This window comes from Toxotes jaculatrix, chromosome 6, assembly GCF_017976425.1.
Source record: "Toxotes jaculatrix isolate fToxJac2 chromosome 6, fToxJac2.pri, whole genome shotgun sequence".
In the NCBI taxonomy this organism is placed as follows: Eukaryota; Metazoa; Chordata; class Actinopteri; family Toxotidae; genus Toxotes; species Toxotes jaculatrix.
The window spans coordinates 7648930-7663948 of NC_054399.1; the positions used below are offsets into that span (position 1 = coordinate 7648930).

The 15019-nt window shown below is 45.3% G+C and overlaps 1 protein-coding gene across 1 annotated transcript in view; it reads left to right on the forward strand.

The window, feature by feature from the left end:
• The first annotated feature begins 1332 nt into the window (after positions 1–1332).
• The window catches only part of sema6bb (sema domain, transmembrane domain (TM), and cytoplasmic domain, (semaphorin) 6Bb), a 114158-nt gene continuing 100471 nt past the window's right edge, over positions 1333–15019 (forward strand). Inside the window, exon 1 of the mRNA XM_041041047.1 lies at positions 1333–2162. The gene's annotated coding sequence lies outside the window, so the exon portion shown is untranslated. The remainder of the gene's footprint in view (positions 2163–15019) is intronic.

Sequence of the window (15019 nt, forward strand, 5' to 3'; positions counted from 1 at the left end):
TGATTTTGCACCTCTGATTAGTGGATTGTATCAAAAAGGCAGTCTGACTGCTGGGAGCAGGTTTATGAGAGACAGCTGCACACATGAGCCTTCAAGCCTATAGACGTTATTATTTCAAGAATTAATTATTCATGAATCAAAGCTTGGCTTAGGTTCCGGTGGCAGTTTCATAGAGAGGCCCCTGAAGGTCTTAACTCCTTTAACACAGCACCAGCATTATCCACTGACACTTGTGTACATAAATGCTTTTCTGTACGGTAATTTCAGCTTTAAGTACTCTACAGGCCTTGAAGATTCTCATTTGAGGTCAGTGTGAGGATGAGCAGTGTTCGTTTAAGGCCCATTTCAAATGCAAACCCCAAAACTGTACAAGAGCAACAAATGTGATGGGCTGGAGGCATATTGAGATTTAATGAGACTAAATTATTCCTCTGTTGTGTTAATTTAGGCTCAATGAGAACATGCAAAGAGAAAGTGGTGGTGAAAAACAGTTTTTCAACTTCGCTGAATTATTTTGTCATTGCAGTGAACAGGATTCTCAGAAATTGTGATTCAATTAAAAAAAAAAATCCAATAAAATTTCCAGTCAATATGCGTCACTGTACACTCTAAAGCTGCTTCATACTTTCCGTTTGAGAAATATTGAAAAAAAAAATGCCCGTATGATGTTAACAGAGCCAAAATGAAACGCTTTGAATCTAAAATCTTGTTTCTTGGTTTTGTTTGATCAAAATTTAAGATAAAAATCAAAATGTGACCTCCCGGTTGACTGAGTCTCTTTCAGGTACCTTTCACGTTGCTTCACCACTTGACTCCACGGAAATATTAGTAATAAAGCTTAGTATTATCTGACTCGGCCTTGTGGTTTTATTTTAACGTCAGCACCGTAACCTTTCAGACATTTTCTAAACCGTGTGTTGTTTGTCTTTTCAGTATAAAGGTTCCTTGGAATAAAGTTTACCAGAACAGTGCTCTCTCTCTCTCTCAGGTGTGCGCCTCGGGTGTAGTTTGTCCTCGGCTGTGTCTAACAATGTCCACTTACCCTCGGCATTTTTTTTTTTTTTTTTTACCAGCATTAAATTTTAGTCGACACACATTAAGCAAGTTTCTGCTGCAAGGAGGAGCAAGACTTTGGTTTTTATGGTGTTGTTAGAGACTGGACGCCTCAAAATGAAACCCAATTAGCCATTAATCAATTCCATTCCAGTCGCTGCATAATTCTGCTTCAGGTTTTGGCAATAACAGGGTTTAGGAGTCTCTTGTGGATGACAGCGGGGAGCAGCGCTGGAGATGCTGTAGCTCATACTACCGCTAGAACACAAACGCCGTGGTCCTACCACCTCACCCAAAGCTCCTGAGTGCAGCTCATGGAACAGGAACTATTTTTGAATAAACCGATGAATGGGACTTTGCCCTGCGCTGGATCCTGAGCCTGGCTCTGTGTGGAAGCGGGGCACATAACGCAGACAGAAGGACAGTCTTTTCCTTCAGCGAGACCCGAGGTGGAAAAAGACGCAGCAATGACAGAGCAGCAGTCGTGCGCAGCGGCAAAATAGACCAACTATTGTGGGGACGGAAGATTGATAACACAAGTGGGCGAGCAACGAGGGCGGCAGATGTAATTTCCAAACGTTGCAGCTGGTTTGGTGCCAGTGGTGTGCTGGATGGGTTGTTGTTGCGTTCTCCTTTTCATCATTCACTGCTCCCAGCGTTTCCAGATTACTTGGGGATCTCGGACGGCTGTCTGTGAGGGAGTACTGCTGCAGAGACTAACGGGGAATGCCATGTGTTGTTGCGCGACATAGAAGCTCTTTGTGGGCTGTTTTGCACCGGGGACAGGTGGTGCCGTGTGTCCGTATGCGTGTGTTTGTGTGTGTGTGCGTGTGTGTGCGTTCAAACTAGCAGGAGGGGGGGTGGACACGGACACACAACCCCTGAGACAGTTGTCTTAGGGATGTCAGGCCGGCGTTCGGGATCAGTTTTTGCCAGAGACAGGTGCGACAGGGAGGAGTAGTTTACAAAGCCCTACACAGGACTAGAGACTCCCCTCTCCTCTGTTCACTCTCGGATTTTTTTTTTTATTTTTTTTGTTTCCAGTGGGACACACAATTGACTCACACAGTCGTTGTTTCGGCGGCACGATTACCACGCGGTAATCAAAGGTAAGTGACTCGAGCTGTCCGGTGTGGAGGTCTGTGGTGGGTGGTGGTGGTGGTGCGCTCTGGGCACAAGCTCTGTCGCGCCTTGATGCTTTATATCGACTCTGATTAGACGAAGGAATTTAGTTGTGGGAACTGATTAAAACCAACTAAACCAGTGTGCAGCACCGGGCTGATCTATAGTCTCCCTGGCGTCTTCTCTCTACATTAGGTTTCATTGTGTGATTTTCAATTTCATACTGCGTAGCTCGCAGCCACGCACAGAACAAGCAGCTTTCAGCTGTCCGGAACCTGAAGAGGCGCTTCGCCATCCATCTATTGATTGGGATATTGACACGACTCAGCTTGTTGGGTTGAAAATGGCAGACAGTTGTGTATTGACCAGGATCATTTCTTTCATCGTGATAACAGTTACACTGCTGTCCTCACAGCACCTCAGTGTCTCTCATCCACCTTAATTGAGCAGGTTTTCCTCAAGGAACTGTTTAATTGTGAAATTTGTGACTTTCCTGTCTGTGTCAAAGGGATTTCCCAATTTTTAAAATATTATTTTTATTATTTTTTCTTTTACATGAAAATAATTTCGAACCATAATTAGAAAACCAAATTTTCAAGTTGCAGAGCCGTGGAAGCAGAGATAGTGTGTCTTCACTGTGGGATTGGTCAAAATATGCCTCTGTCTCTCTCTCTCTCTTTTTCACTGTGTGTGTGCTTGTTTATTTGTATAGCGTATGTTGTGTGGATGTATGTTAACTGCTAGGGGTTGTGTGTGTTCTACAGTCCTACCCGCTGGGCCCCTGGAGTCCACTACTCCTGCTTTCATTCTCTGCCATCCCTCCCTCCCTCTCCCCCTCTGCAGTAGCTGCTATCTTTACAGTACACTGAGCTAGTTGGTTGGATAGTGTCAGAATCACATCTTTTTTTTGTGTTAGGGCCGCTAACTCCTCAATAGCTGGCTCCGAGTCTCCTAAAGTTTCTCCATTTGGTAGCTGCATGTTTTTGTTGTGGCCCCTGTTTCAAATTCAAATTGCCTTTCAGCTGCCTTTTGTCCAACGCCAAGGTTTGTGGACTGGAAAGAGAGACACAGAAGTAAGCGAAGTCCCCAAGGGTCAGAGAATTCCTATAATGAGCCCTAGTGTGTGAGAGAAGAGTATGGAGAGAGAGAGAGAGAGAGAGAGAGAGAGAGAGAAAGACACATCGAAAGATAGTGAGACAGTTCTCCTTGTCCAGTGCGAGGGGAGACACAGCCAAGGGAATACCTGCACCTCCACTAACCTTTCTGTCGCTCTGACTGTGTCAATCAGCCTCGGAGGACAAGAGCCTCTTTAATTCCTCTTCCTCTGGGCTGTCACCCGCTCCTGACAGACAGGGCTCGGGGTTGCTGCCGCAGGTTGCACACACACAGTAAATCCTCCCTCCCTGCTGCTCAGATTCTACATCAGGGGGCGACGTACTGCACCAGACTCTGTTTCAGCCCTTTTTCACAGTAGCAGGAGGGAGATACAGTAGGTGGTGAAAGGGAAGAAATTAAGATGAAACAGGAGACAGATGAAAGGAGAGCTGATCATAAACTAGATATTGTCTAATCATCTGAGTGTCGTTGCTTCTTTGGCATGACAGCGGAGGAGTGGTGCCCTTTTCTCACGTGTACCGACATCCTCTTGTAGGCCCATCATGCTACCAGTAATTACAAGAGAAATGTTATCAGAGGGAATGAATTAGTAGACAACACAGGAAATACCTGTCTGATGCGATCTCTGATCTTCTCATTGTACTGGATCTAATTTTCATTTGTTCAGGAGCAAAGGACAAAACACATGAGAGCTGAGAATAGAACCATCAGTTGCTTTTGCTGGTGCTTCAAGCCATCTTTAGAAAATTTGGAGGGAAATTCTGCTCTAAAATAATAGTTAAATGATGATTTATTTTCACCATGGCTAGCTTAGGGTTGTGGACAAGATCAGGGAACCAAAATTATCAAGAGACAGACCTTGGAGCTGCTGCTCTGGCACATACTGTTAATTTGACTGGAATCACTACAAAAATATTAGCCCTTTGTCAAGATTCAGCTCTCGAATAAAAAGGCCAATTTTTTTATGATGAAATTGAAAAAAATTTATAATAAGCTTCCTTAAAATAGTTTAATTTCTGTCTGCAGGAAGGGGAGAGGGGATAAATGTTTTCTCAGTCAGTATGTAAATAACCACACTGTAGGAAGCATTCCTCCTGCCAAAAGAAATGACTCAGTAGGGGGCAAGATTGCACGGAGAGTTATGTAAGGCAAACATAAGGAAAGCAATCGAAGGAGCAGTGTACCTGATGTTAGAGCTGATGTCTTGAACACTAAAAGTGATTAGTGGTTAAACCCCAACAGAAGAAAAAGAAATAGCTCCAAGAAAAGGCCTAATATAGGAGCAGGATTTTGTGTCAATGGAGAACTCAGATAACAAGGCTAAATGTGTGCCCAGGAAACCAGGCGGGGGTAGGGGTGGGGAGGAGTGAGGGGGTTTGTACCGTTCCAAGGTCCCAGTGCTGATGTCAGTTTTTGGCTGTGTTTTCTCCGTCCCCGAGTGCTTCTCCTCGCAGCTTAACAAACTGCTCACTGGAGCTTGGCTAATCCTTAGCTAGCAGTGCCCAGTGATTTATTATAAATTTAGTTAATTTGGGAAGATCTGCAACATCCCACCATACACACTTGCCCTTGACAGATCCTTGCTGTCTTTCTACTGTGGAACCTGAATTACCAATTAGTTTGGAGAATTGTTTGTGTGTGTGTGTGCAAACCAAGAAGAGAAAGACAGAGTGAGAGTTTGCCTATGTCTATCATAGAGAAACATAAGGCAAATTGTTCATCGCATTGTGTCTGTTTGCCTTCCTGTCTTGTATGGACGTTGTTGTGCATGTGTGTGCATGTGTGTGAGTCAGTCTCTCTGTGCCCTATACAAGTGTGATTCAGCAGTGTCCAGCCTTGGTTGAATGGGTGCTCTGTTTGTGCCTCGTTTCTGACGCCAACAGCCGCTCTGCACCCTTTGCCTCTGAGCAAGTGTTGCGCCCTATGTGCTAAAGTAACAGGTGCCTTTACACAGCGACTTAATCCCTCTTTCCCACCTCCCCACTGCACCCTGCTGAGGAGTTACATCACCTGTGGGGCCTGAGGCAGCTCTGGTGTCGAAATAAAATTCACAGATTACACAGACAAAGCTTAGTTCCAGGCCAAAGTTAGGAAATAAAGTTTTACCTCATCAGTATGTTTTTTTCCCTAGAATCTGATTTGAGGAACATATGGGTTAAAGCTTTATTCGTGTAGAATAAAGCTTTAGTCCATATGTTTATGCAGTTTGAAGTTTGAATTTGCTGTTCACGAGCAAAGTTCGAGTGGGAATGTTGAGTGGATTATCAACTGGTTTCCTCCTTTTTTATGGACTGTTTTACATGACTTTCACCAAGTTTACAGAAATACATACTTTCTCACTTATCTCTAGTGGTACAGTTTCTAACCGTGGAGGCTGTTTGGGTTGAATATGCCCACATCACAATTGAGATTAACAGAATTTCATTTGTGGTGCTCATTCATTCATCTTCTATATCGCTTGATCCGTCAGGGTCGCGGGGAGCTGGAGCATATCCCAGCTGACTATGGGCGAGAGGCAGGGTACACACTCACCCGAATGGTCGCCAGTCAAAGTATTCAAAAAAGAACATATCTTTTCTGTGTCCCATCGCTCTGTGTAATCAACACCTTGACCGTTTTGTTGGTAAAGACTAGTTCCAGTGAAATTGCACATACCTCCGGACTTAAGGGAGGAGAAACAGTGATTTCCTGAACCAACCAGTTCAGGAACCAGTTTCTCCTTGGAACCAGGTTCTCCTTGGAAAAATTAAGTCATAAGGGTAAACATTTTATTTGACTCTAATTATTATATACAAATATTGCACCAAATATATGTGCGTGAACATCTGCGTTTCTGACTCCCGTGAGCCTGTCCACTCTGTGTTGTATTTCACTGGGTTTAGACCGAATTCAGGCAGATGGATTAAAAGTATCCGCTGTGGAAGCAGAGCTGTCGTCATCTACATCAGGCTAGTCTGTGATTGACAGACAGGTAGGAAATACTATTGAGCTGCCGAGTCTGGGGGCTTGTGTTAAACCTGGCACCCCAACCTCTTTTTCTTTTTTTCTGTCATTCTTTCTCTTCAGCAATCATTACCTCTCTTCTCCTGTTTCCCCGCCTTCCCCAGTTGTTCTTTGCTTTCCTCTCCTCCGCTTTCTTCCCTCCCGCCTCCCCCCTCTCCCTCTCCTCCGGGCCTTGATGTCAAGGCCTCTCAGGCAGTGTGGTCTCTGTCTGCAGGCTGTCAGGGCAGGGACACTGCCCACTGGGACCCTGAATGGGACAAATTGACCGTAACAATGTTCCCACTTAGCATGTGGAGCTGGGAGAAAGAGAAGGTGAAAAGGAGGGCCTGATGATTGAGGTGCAGGCCAGCCATACTGGGGGAGTGAGGGAGAGAGAGGGGGGAGAACAGGACAGCTCTTTGAAATGTATGAATTGAGGACTTATATTAAATCACACACTTCATCTTTTTAAATCCCCTCTTCACATATTCTCTCTCTCTCTCGTGCACACACACACATATACCGCTTTGCTTGTTGTTATTTGCCCAAGGCTACTGCTGGGGTTGCCATAGCAGCAGGATAAACACGTTGCCTGTGACCCTGTGAGCCCTCACACATGCACACATGCACAGAGACACACACGCACACACAACACACCTCATTCTCAAGGCCCAGATGCCTTCCAGGGTGGTTCGTCAAGCCTGGCAGTTTGATCTGCACTGAGGTGCTACCGCTGCCTCACAAAGGGTCAAGGATCATCCAGCCCCCCATTAAAATGCAATAAGGGCTATAGCCCAACGGGACCACCTCCGCCATTTAATCACACATCGCTGCTCCCTCATCATCTGCTCTCTCCCTTTTATCTTTTAATCACTTGTTTTTCCAGCCCTCTCTTCCTTTCACTCTCATCTCTCTGTCTGTTTCATGGCTCTTATACATCCAGCGCAATGCCAAGGCAGCTCAAATAGATGAGGGAGTTCAAAGAAGGAAGCCCGATATAGTCAATAATAAGCACTCTTTCATTTTTCTTTGAAAACTCTCTCTTATGGCTGCTGTCATCAGCAGCCACAGGCTAGCCTCTCGTTGGGAGTGTGTAAAGCGAATGATTTCAATATTTTTTTGTCTATGCCCTTTAACTGTGACAGAACGTCTTGGAGAAGTTGGAGCGGTATCATGTTGTGTAAGCCTGAGGTGACGCAGTATGACAGGAACAAAGAATGCAGCTGCTATCACCAAAGGCCAAGTGGCTGTTGAATAAAGATGCTTCCCGTTGGTAAAACTGGCATTCCATGTAGGCTTATTGTACCTCCACAGGGGGAGTGTGTTGTTGTGTGCGTGTCTTTCCTGTATCTAAATAAGGTAGGCACAAGGTTTTCTTCCATTCTCTGCAGCAGTTGGAGAGAGACATTTCCATGAGTATAAACTCGATCCCACTGGCAGCGGACCATGAGTGATACTGTGGGAGACAGGATGAAAAGACAGGCAGACATGACAGAGACGGACACCAACGTTTACTTCCTGGACACGAATAAACAGTCAGTGTGTGTGAGCTGAATGTTTTTCACGGCCTGTTTGCTTGTCATTAAGTTGTGTTCACATAGCTACCCCCCCCCCCCCCCCCATCCTCTGTTTTCTCCTTTTCTCCACACACACACACACACACACACTTTGTCTCTCTCACACTCTTATGAAGTCTTGGTGTCCGCAGAGCCCCAGTTTGTTAACAAGAGAAGAGACTAATGAGGGACCATGGTCAGGAAGAGCGAGGACAGGACAGTCCCCTTATACCACCCAGAATACATGAATACACACTGGACACACACTTGCATATTCCCAGACATGCACAGACACAGACAAAAACACATTCACAGCTAAGTAACAAGCCACCACAAGACCAAAGCCTGGAGCAGCATATTCAGCGCCAGCAGCCATACCGCAATTATAATATTTTTCTTCTCTGACATGATATAAATAGCAACACTTATTTCTATTATAGCGTTTACAGACAGAGTTTGTACACCTCCTCAGTTTTATTTCCCATGTCAGGTTGCTATGATCGCTCCGCAGATAACAAACAAGGCACAGTGTAACTACTGTATGGTGGGATACATTGCGGAGAGGATGCTGGTCACACACATCCTGAATCATTTCCCGCATCAGCCCAGCGTGTATCTGAAGAAACCATGCCCTGTGGGCCAGACTGGTATTATCCTGCTGCTTTTTTATGGCTGATTCATTTCTTAGGGGAACTTCCAGCCCAAATGGCTCTACCCTGTAGTTTTATGGTCGCAGAGAAGCTGCAAAAATAAAATGAGAATGTCCTCATTGGCGTTGTCTGTTCCTGCTGTTGACAGAATTGTTTACCACTGGATGTGTAGCTTCAGCTGTTGTTGCTGTCATCTCTGCTTGTCTCACTGGTGTTCTGGTTTTAGGTTTGTGGCTGTACTCTTTAAAAAAAAAAATGTAGATGTCTGCTAAGTTTGCTGCCAAGCTACCACTAGTTTTGTGCTTTGAGGTAATTAACAGCTTAATGCGTTCAGTGACCTGGGGGAGTCAGTCATGCTGAAAAAAACAAAAAGAAAACTCTGGCTTACTGGCACTGGACGCGGGGCAGTTGGCGAAGTGCAGGAACGGAGCAGAGACTGCGACCTGCGGTCTCTCTTCACTCGGTGATGGTGAAGTGAAGAGAGAACGAAGAGCAGGTGAGGCAAGAAGGGGCACCGACACGCTGATGGTTTACGGGTAAAGCTGGACTATAAGGTAATTGGGTGAGAGTAGAGAGGCGTCAAGCAGAGAGAAGGCCATGAGTTGAGAACAGGGAGGAGAGGTGGAAAATAGTGGAAGAGTCTTGAGAGGATCCTTGTTCAGCCTCGGTTACTGTTGAAAAGTGGAGGGAAAGTGGGTCCTTGAATGTACTCGCCTAAATTAACGGCTCAGAAGCACCAATTAATGTACAGCCTCGCTGTGGGTCTCTGCTGTGCGGAATCAAAGAGGTCTCGCTGTGCAGTGCGTCTGCTCATCTCCCAAGCATGTGTGCATGCACTCAAATATACACCCACACCACACACACACGCACACACACACACACACACACAGGGGAGGATTTTAGCCAAGAAACTGGAGCCAATGAGTGAGTGATGAGATGAAAGTATCACATGGAGCTAAAAGCTGAATGTCAAGGTTAAAGAACAAAAGGGATGGTGATTTGGTCTTTGCTGAGAAGTGGTGAAGTGTTGAAGGGAAGGTCGAGCTTGATGTACTTGTCATTGGATGAGAAGACAAAGAGATGCAATAAGGAACAGAGGAGGAGGATGGAGCATCTTCTCTGAGGGTGGGAATCGCAGAATCAGACCCAGGACCCATCTGGAGGCAACAGGTCTGGTGACAGCAGGCGGGTTCCCGATCCAAGTATCCCAGCCGTGGGTGACAGTCAGGAAGACAGCCAGGGTCTCCCCATGTCCAAGACCTGTGGAGACCCTGCCAGTCCACCAGCAATCTGTCCCCTGATACTAACCGCTCAATATGACAGGGAGGCATGTTTGTTATGATGGGTTATGGATTATAATTGTTCAAACTGAAAGTGGATGGTTGATTACATGGTATTAATGCGGCTGTCAGAGATGAGTGGATTCTGTGAGGATGGTAGACGGTCTGTATGCTGAGGAGTTATTTGGAAATGATAGAAAGGATTTAAGCTTCTTCACAGCAAATCTGTTAATGCAGTACATTATGCCCCGCTCTGAATTCATTAACATTAATTTTACTTGATACGAGGAGCGGTAACAATGGCAGTCACAAACCAATAAGCCACAAAAGCAAAAAATAATTGATATCCTACACACATAACAGCTACCTCTAAAGCCTGTGTGCAGTTACAATAGAGCTGTTGATTGGCAAGTCTTCAGTGCCAGGTTTTTCTGTGGTTGCTGTGCATTCAGAATACCATAGCTAGCGTGCTCACAGTAGCTAGTGGGTCATTCGTATTTGCATGTAAATGTTTTTCACCCTTCGGCTTGACTGGTGGGGCAATCAGAATGGCTCTCTGTCTGCATCACTTAGAGAGGGAGGCTGCAATGACTGACTGTGACATTCAGAGCTCGGGCCAGGCTTTGCCATTTGCTTTCATTCGCTTGTTCGCTCGCACGTTTGTTTCTGTGGCGAGGAGAAGGCAAAAGACAGGAAAGGGTGTGTTTTTTTTTGTGCTGTTGTGCTACCTAGTCAGTAGATCCTTTAGTGCACATTCACGGTCCCCCCGTTCTTGATGGCTTGATTTTCTCTAAACATCCGAATCAGACCCCTGTCATCTCACATCCTCCCACCTCATCATCCAGCCCTGGAGCCTGAGCTCAGCCACCTCCATCGTCCCACGGCACCGTTGAGATGGACGCTTACAAGGTTTTTCTTGCTCAGACCAGCATGACACACACACACACATATATACAGGCACACAGACACACACACACACCTCCCACATGGTGATGATGGATACATGTGTAAACGCATATCTGCACGACGGAGGAGTGTTTGTGCTTGACTCATGTAGCACATCCCGGGGTTTGGCAGTCTGTCAGGCATCTATCAGCCTCTGTCGTCAAATGATACATGGTCCTTCAGGTCTGTGAGCTCAGCTAACTTGGTTTCTCTGCCTGCTGAGTGAGACAGGCAGAGGAGACGTTGCGGGACAAGGAAACTCAGGTGGGAATAAATGTTTGAGTTAATTTGTTCAGCAAGGAACTGTGCAGGAAATGGACGAATGACTGAGTGAATGAGGACATTAATGATCAAAATATTCACTTCGCCAGCTGGTGGAATATGTATTTGTGCCATGAAAATGTCCATTTAACTGACATTATTTGAAATATTTCTGTTAGGACACCTACGGTGCTCCACTGTTACATATTTCTGCTCCACTTTTCATTCATATTGGCTACAGCCTGGCTGTGCTCTTCCCAACCCTGGTTTCGGTGCATCTTGCGTCTTTGTCTGAGTATGTGAGTCTGTGTCTGCCTATGTGGAAAATTATGTGTGTATATATAATCTAAATAAACACAAAATGACTCAAAAAGTCCCTTTCCAGTTTATGCTGGTGTGTGTTTGATGTGACAACACTTCAAACATTCCTCTAATCCTCTCCCTTGACATTTGAGTATTCATTTGTTTTAGCACAATTATGGGATGTTACTGTATGATTTGTCTGCTGCGTGGTAAATGGAAACATTGGTTTGTTGCTGTTATTATCTGTTCTTTGCCGTTGTTGTGTGTTGCCTGCTCTTCTAAATATAGTATGAGGAGCAGAGGCACCTTATTGACTTACGATGTCTGCGTATTGGCCTTTTAATAAGGCCAAAATGAAGTGTTGGTTCTAATTTGGTTGTGTGGTAGCTATCTGCTTGTTTTTAGCTCTCTGTTTATTGATTGTGACAGAACTCCTCATCAGTAACCCTCCTCTGATCAACTGCTCTTCCCGACCCCGTCCTTACCTGGCGTCATCATCACTGTGCTGCCTCAACATCTTGTTGTACGCATCAACACGCAGCTCACTTGTCACCTGCTGTGATTGCACTAACCTTTTCAGAAATTATCCGCTTGCTTCTTATAAATAGCCTTGCTTGTTCTGTCTGTTTCATTTCAAAACCAGCCACGCTCTGCCCTGGCTCTGCGCAGCAGCAGCAGCAGCAGCGGCAGCAGCAGAGGGAAACTCAATCCCAGAGCCTAAACTGAAGTAATAAACAAGAGAGAGAAAATGCCTGAGAGCCAGCTCTTGCAGGCCTGAGATATGTCATGTACCATGAAACATTAAGGGTGCTGTAATAAGGGAAAAGCATTGACTGAGTTTTTCCACTTGCATGCATACTGAAGAAGAATAGCAATAAAATCCACGTTGTTGCTGTAACAGCAAGTAAACAGAGGCCTCAGCCAAAATAACCCAGATCATTATAGAAACATGCAGCCAATGAATAAACTTTCAGATCTGCCTCCTGTCTTCCCAGCATGCTCCTAACTCGTAATGGAACCGTTTTTTTTTCCTCTCCTCAATTTTTACGTTATTGATGACTCTCAGTAAGCGTGTCTTTAATTGTGCTACCCCGAGGGGGCGAGCTGAGTGCTTAGTTACAGAAACACTGGTGAGCACTGTTCCTGCCAAATGTTAAAGACGGCAGTTAGTCTTGTGTGACGTTTTTTTAGTTTTTATGTCTTGCCTGCTGTACATTTTGGGCAGCCTTTATTAATTAAAAAAAAAAAAAAAAAATTGACTCTCATTACTCTGCCTTTTTGGCTCGAGCCACTTCACCTGGCACACAGATCCCCTCTGCTGTCATCAGCACCATTAACAGCCACAACAAAGTACCTTTGAAGCTCTGCAGGGCTTAGGCCGTAATAGGAGGCCAGCTCCAGGCTCACTCTATAATGGAGGGAAAGCTCAGGGGCTCCACTGTTTGCTCCTTAGTTCGCATTTCTGTCCCCTTTCATATGACTCTAAAGACATTGGTACCAATCACTCTTACTGTCTTTTCATCCAACTTTTTCACTGCCTCTCATCTCTGTTTGACCAGGCTCTGACACTGAAGGTGAAGTCGACAAATGCAGCAACATAGACCATAACTATATAGGGTAAATGACGCCAAAGTGGTGAATTTAAGACTCACTCCCTGGAGCTATTTTCAAGGCAGAGGTAACAACTGCTGAAAGCTCAGTATTTATTGCTGTCTCTTCTGTTAATTGGATGCATGTTCATTTCCTTTGCCGCTTTTCAAATCTTAATCAGATGGTTAATTTACTGCCTTGCATGCTATAACCAGCTGGCTCCAAACATAGACGCTTTTTCCTCTCTTCATCTCCGTCTCTTCGTCTTCGGTGTGTGTCTCCATGGTTTCCTCGGCTTATTTAGTAGTCAAGAAGGCTGGGGTTTGTGTGTCAAAGTGCGTGTGTGGTGCTGTTTGTGTGTGAGGGTAGGTGGGTAGGTTAATATGACAGTGTTCCCTTTGCTGGTCTGGCATTAATACAATGAGGCCAGTGAAAATGTGATGGGGATTATTTGTTTTGGCAGATCTGAGTCAGTCAGAAGAAAAGACCAAGCTGCTGCAAGGAGCCTTCATTAATATAATAACTCTCCTTGGTTTTAACAGCAAGGATGCTTCACATGCCTTATCTAATATGTGCACACACACACGTAGATATATAACGGCCACCATGGCCACCTCACTTCTTATTTATATGTTTGTCACTTTGCAAAATTCACAAAAAGGAAACAAGGGAAGCTGATTATGCTCTCCGCAGTCACTTCTGCTTGTGCTTTATGTGCCATCAGCTCAGCATTTCCTTGCCATTGTCAAGTCGGTTCCCTGGCACTGATAAGGAGTAATTGCCAGTGTGGCAGTTGACTTGTTTCTTCCTTGAGAGTTGCCATCCATGCTGAAGCAGGCTTTGAGACACTTTTTGTTCCCATGAAAAGTCTACATCAATATCTTTGTCTGGAGGTTGGGGAGATTTCGTTTGCATCTGATAATCCCCTTTTCACTCCTGAAATTAGTTTCTCTCTCTTGAGGCTAACATGCAGAAGCAAAATTACAAATGAGCGAGGATTACAAATGTAAAAGTGTGAAACAGAACAGATAGGGGAATGAGTGGAAAGCGTGCATGTGGGTGTGCTTGTGCCTGAGTGTGTGTGTGTGTGTGTGTGTGTGTGTGTGTGTGTGTGTGTGTGTGTGTCTGTTTGTGGATGAGGTCTCCCTGCCAGCAATCAAGGACTCTTGCTGGAACACTCACCTGATTGAAATGAATAGATTCCTGGATAGTGGATACTGGAGGAGAAAGGGGTGGAGGGGGGGCTGGGGACTCATCAGCCATCACACACATGCACATAACGCGCACACACACACACACACACACACACACACACACACACACACACACACACACACACACACACACACACACACATAGAGGCTGCCTCAGCGGCTCATTAATGCACCTTAGCACCACCAGGCAGCGAGCCAAACCAAAAGCAGAAGCTAAGAGGTGATGCTCACCATAGCCCACCCTGAGCTGGGCAGGGTGGTAAAGCTGAGCCTCTGGCAAGTTTTAGGTATCACTCATTAGCACCTATGTACAAACTAATGAAGAGCCTGGAGAGAAGGAGAAGAGAGGAAGACAGAGAGAGAGAGAGAGAGAGAGAGAGAGAGAGAGAGAGGATGATGTGCAAATCAAACTGGATAAAGAAACAAAAACACACACACAAGCTTTAGCACAAGTGCTTGCGTGCACACAGACGGCTGTAAAAGCAGCTCAGCTAACAGCCCCTGATGTTTTCACTGAGGAGCTGATATTTAGTTAGACTTTAGGCTTAGGAGTGTCTGTGTAAGTGGATGTAGTGATAAATTTTAAAGCAGACCACTTTCCTTGAGCTGTCGCTGTATTTTGGTGAACTAGTTTTCCTTCATCTAAGTACCAGGGGACGCACACCACACACAGGGGAGGCTAGTTATAGAAATAGCCTGGGTTTTTGTTCATAAACACAGCTCCTAGCTCATGGAAATGCACTGTGTGCGTGTGTTCAGAGGTGTGTCCCAGAGCTCTTTTTCTACCCCCTACTACAGCTTGCATCAGCATGATTAACAGGAGAGCAATATCGATTTGGTCAAAGCGGTTTCAGAGGCAAAATATTGTTGTTTAGTCTGTGTGTACGTCAGGACATTTTGTTATTGTTGTCAGGCGTCTCTGTAGCCTTGCTCAGGAAAGCTCAGAG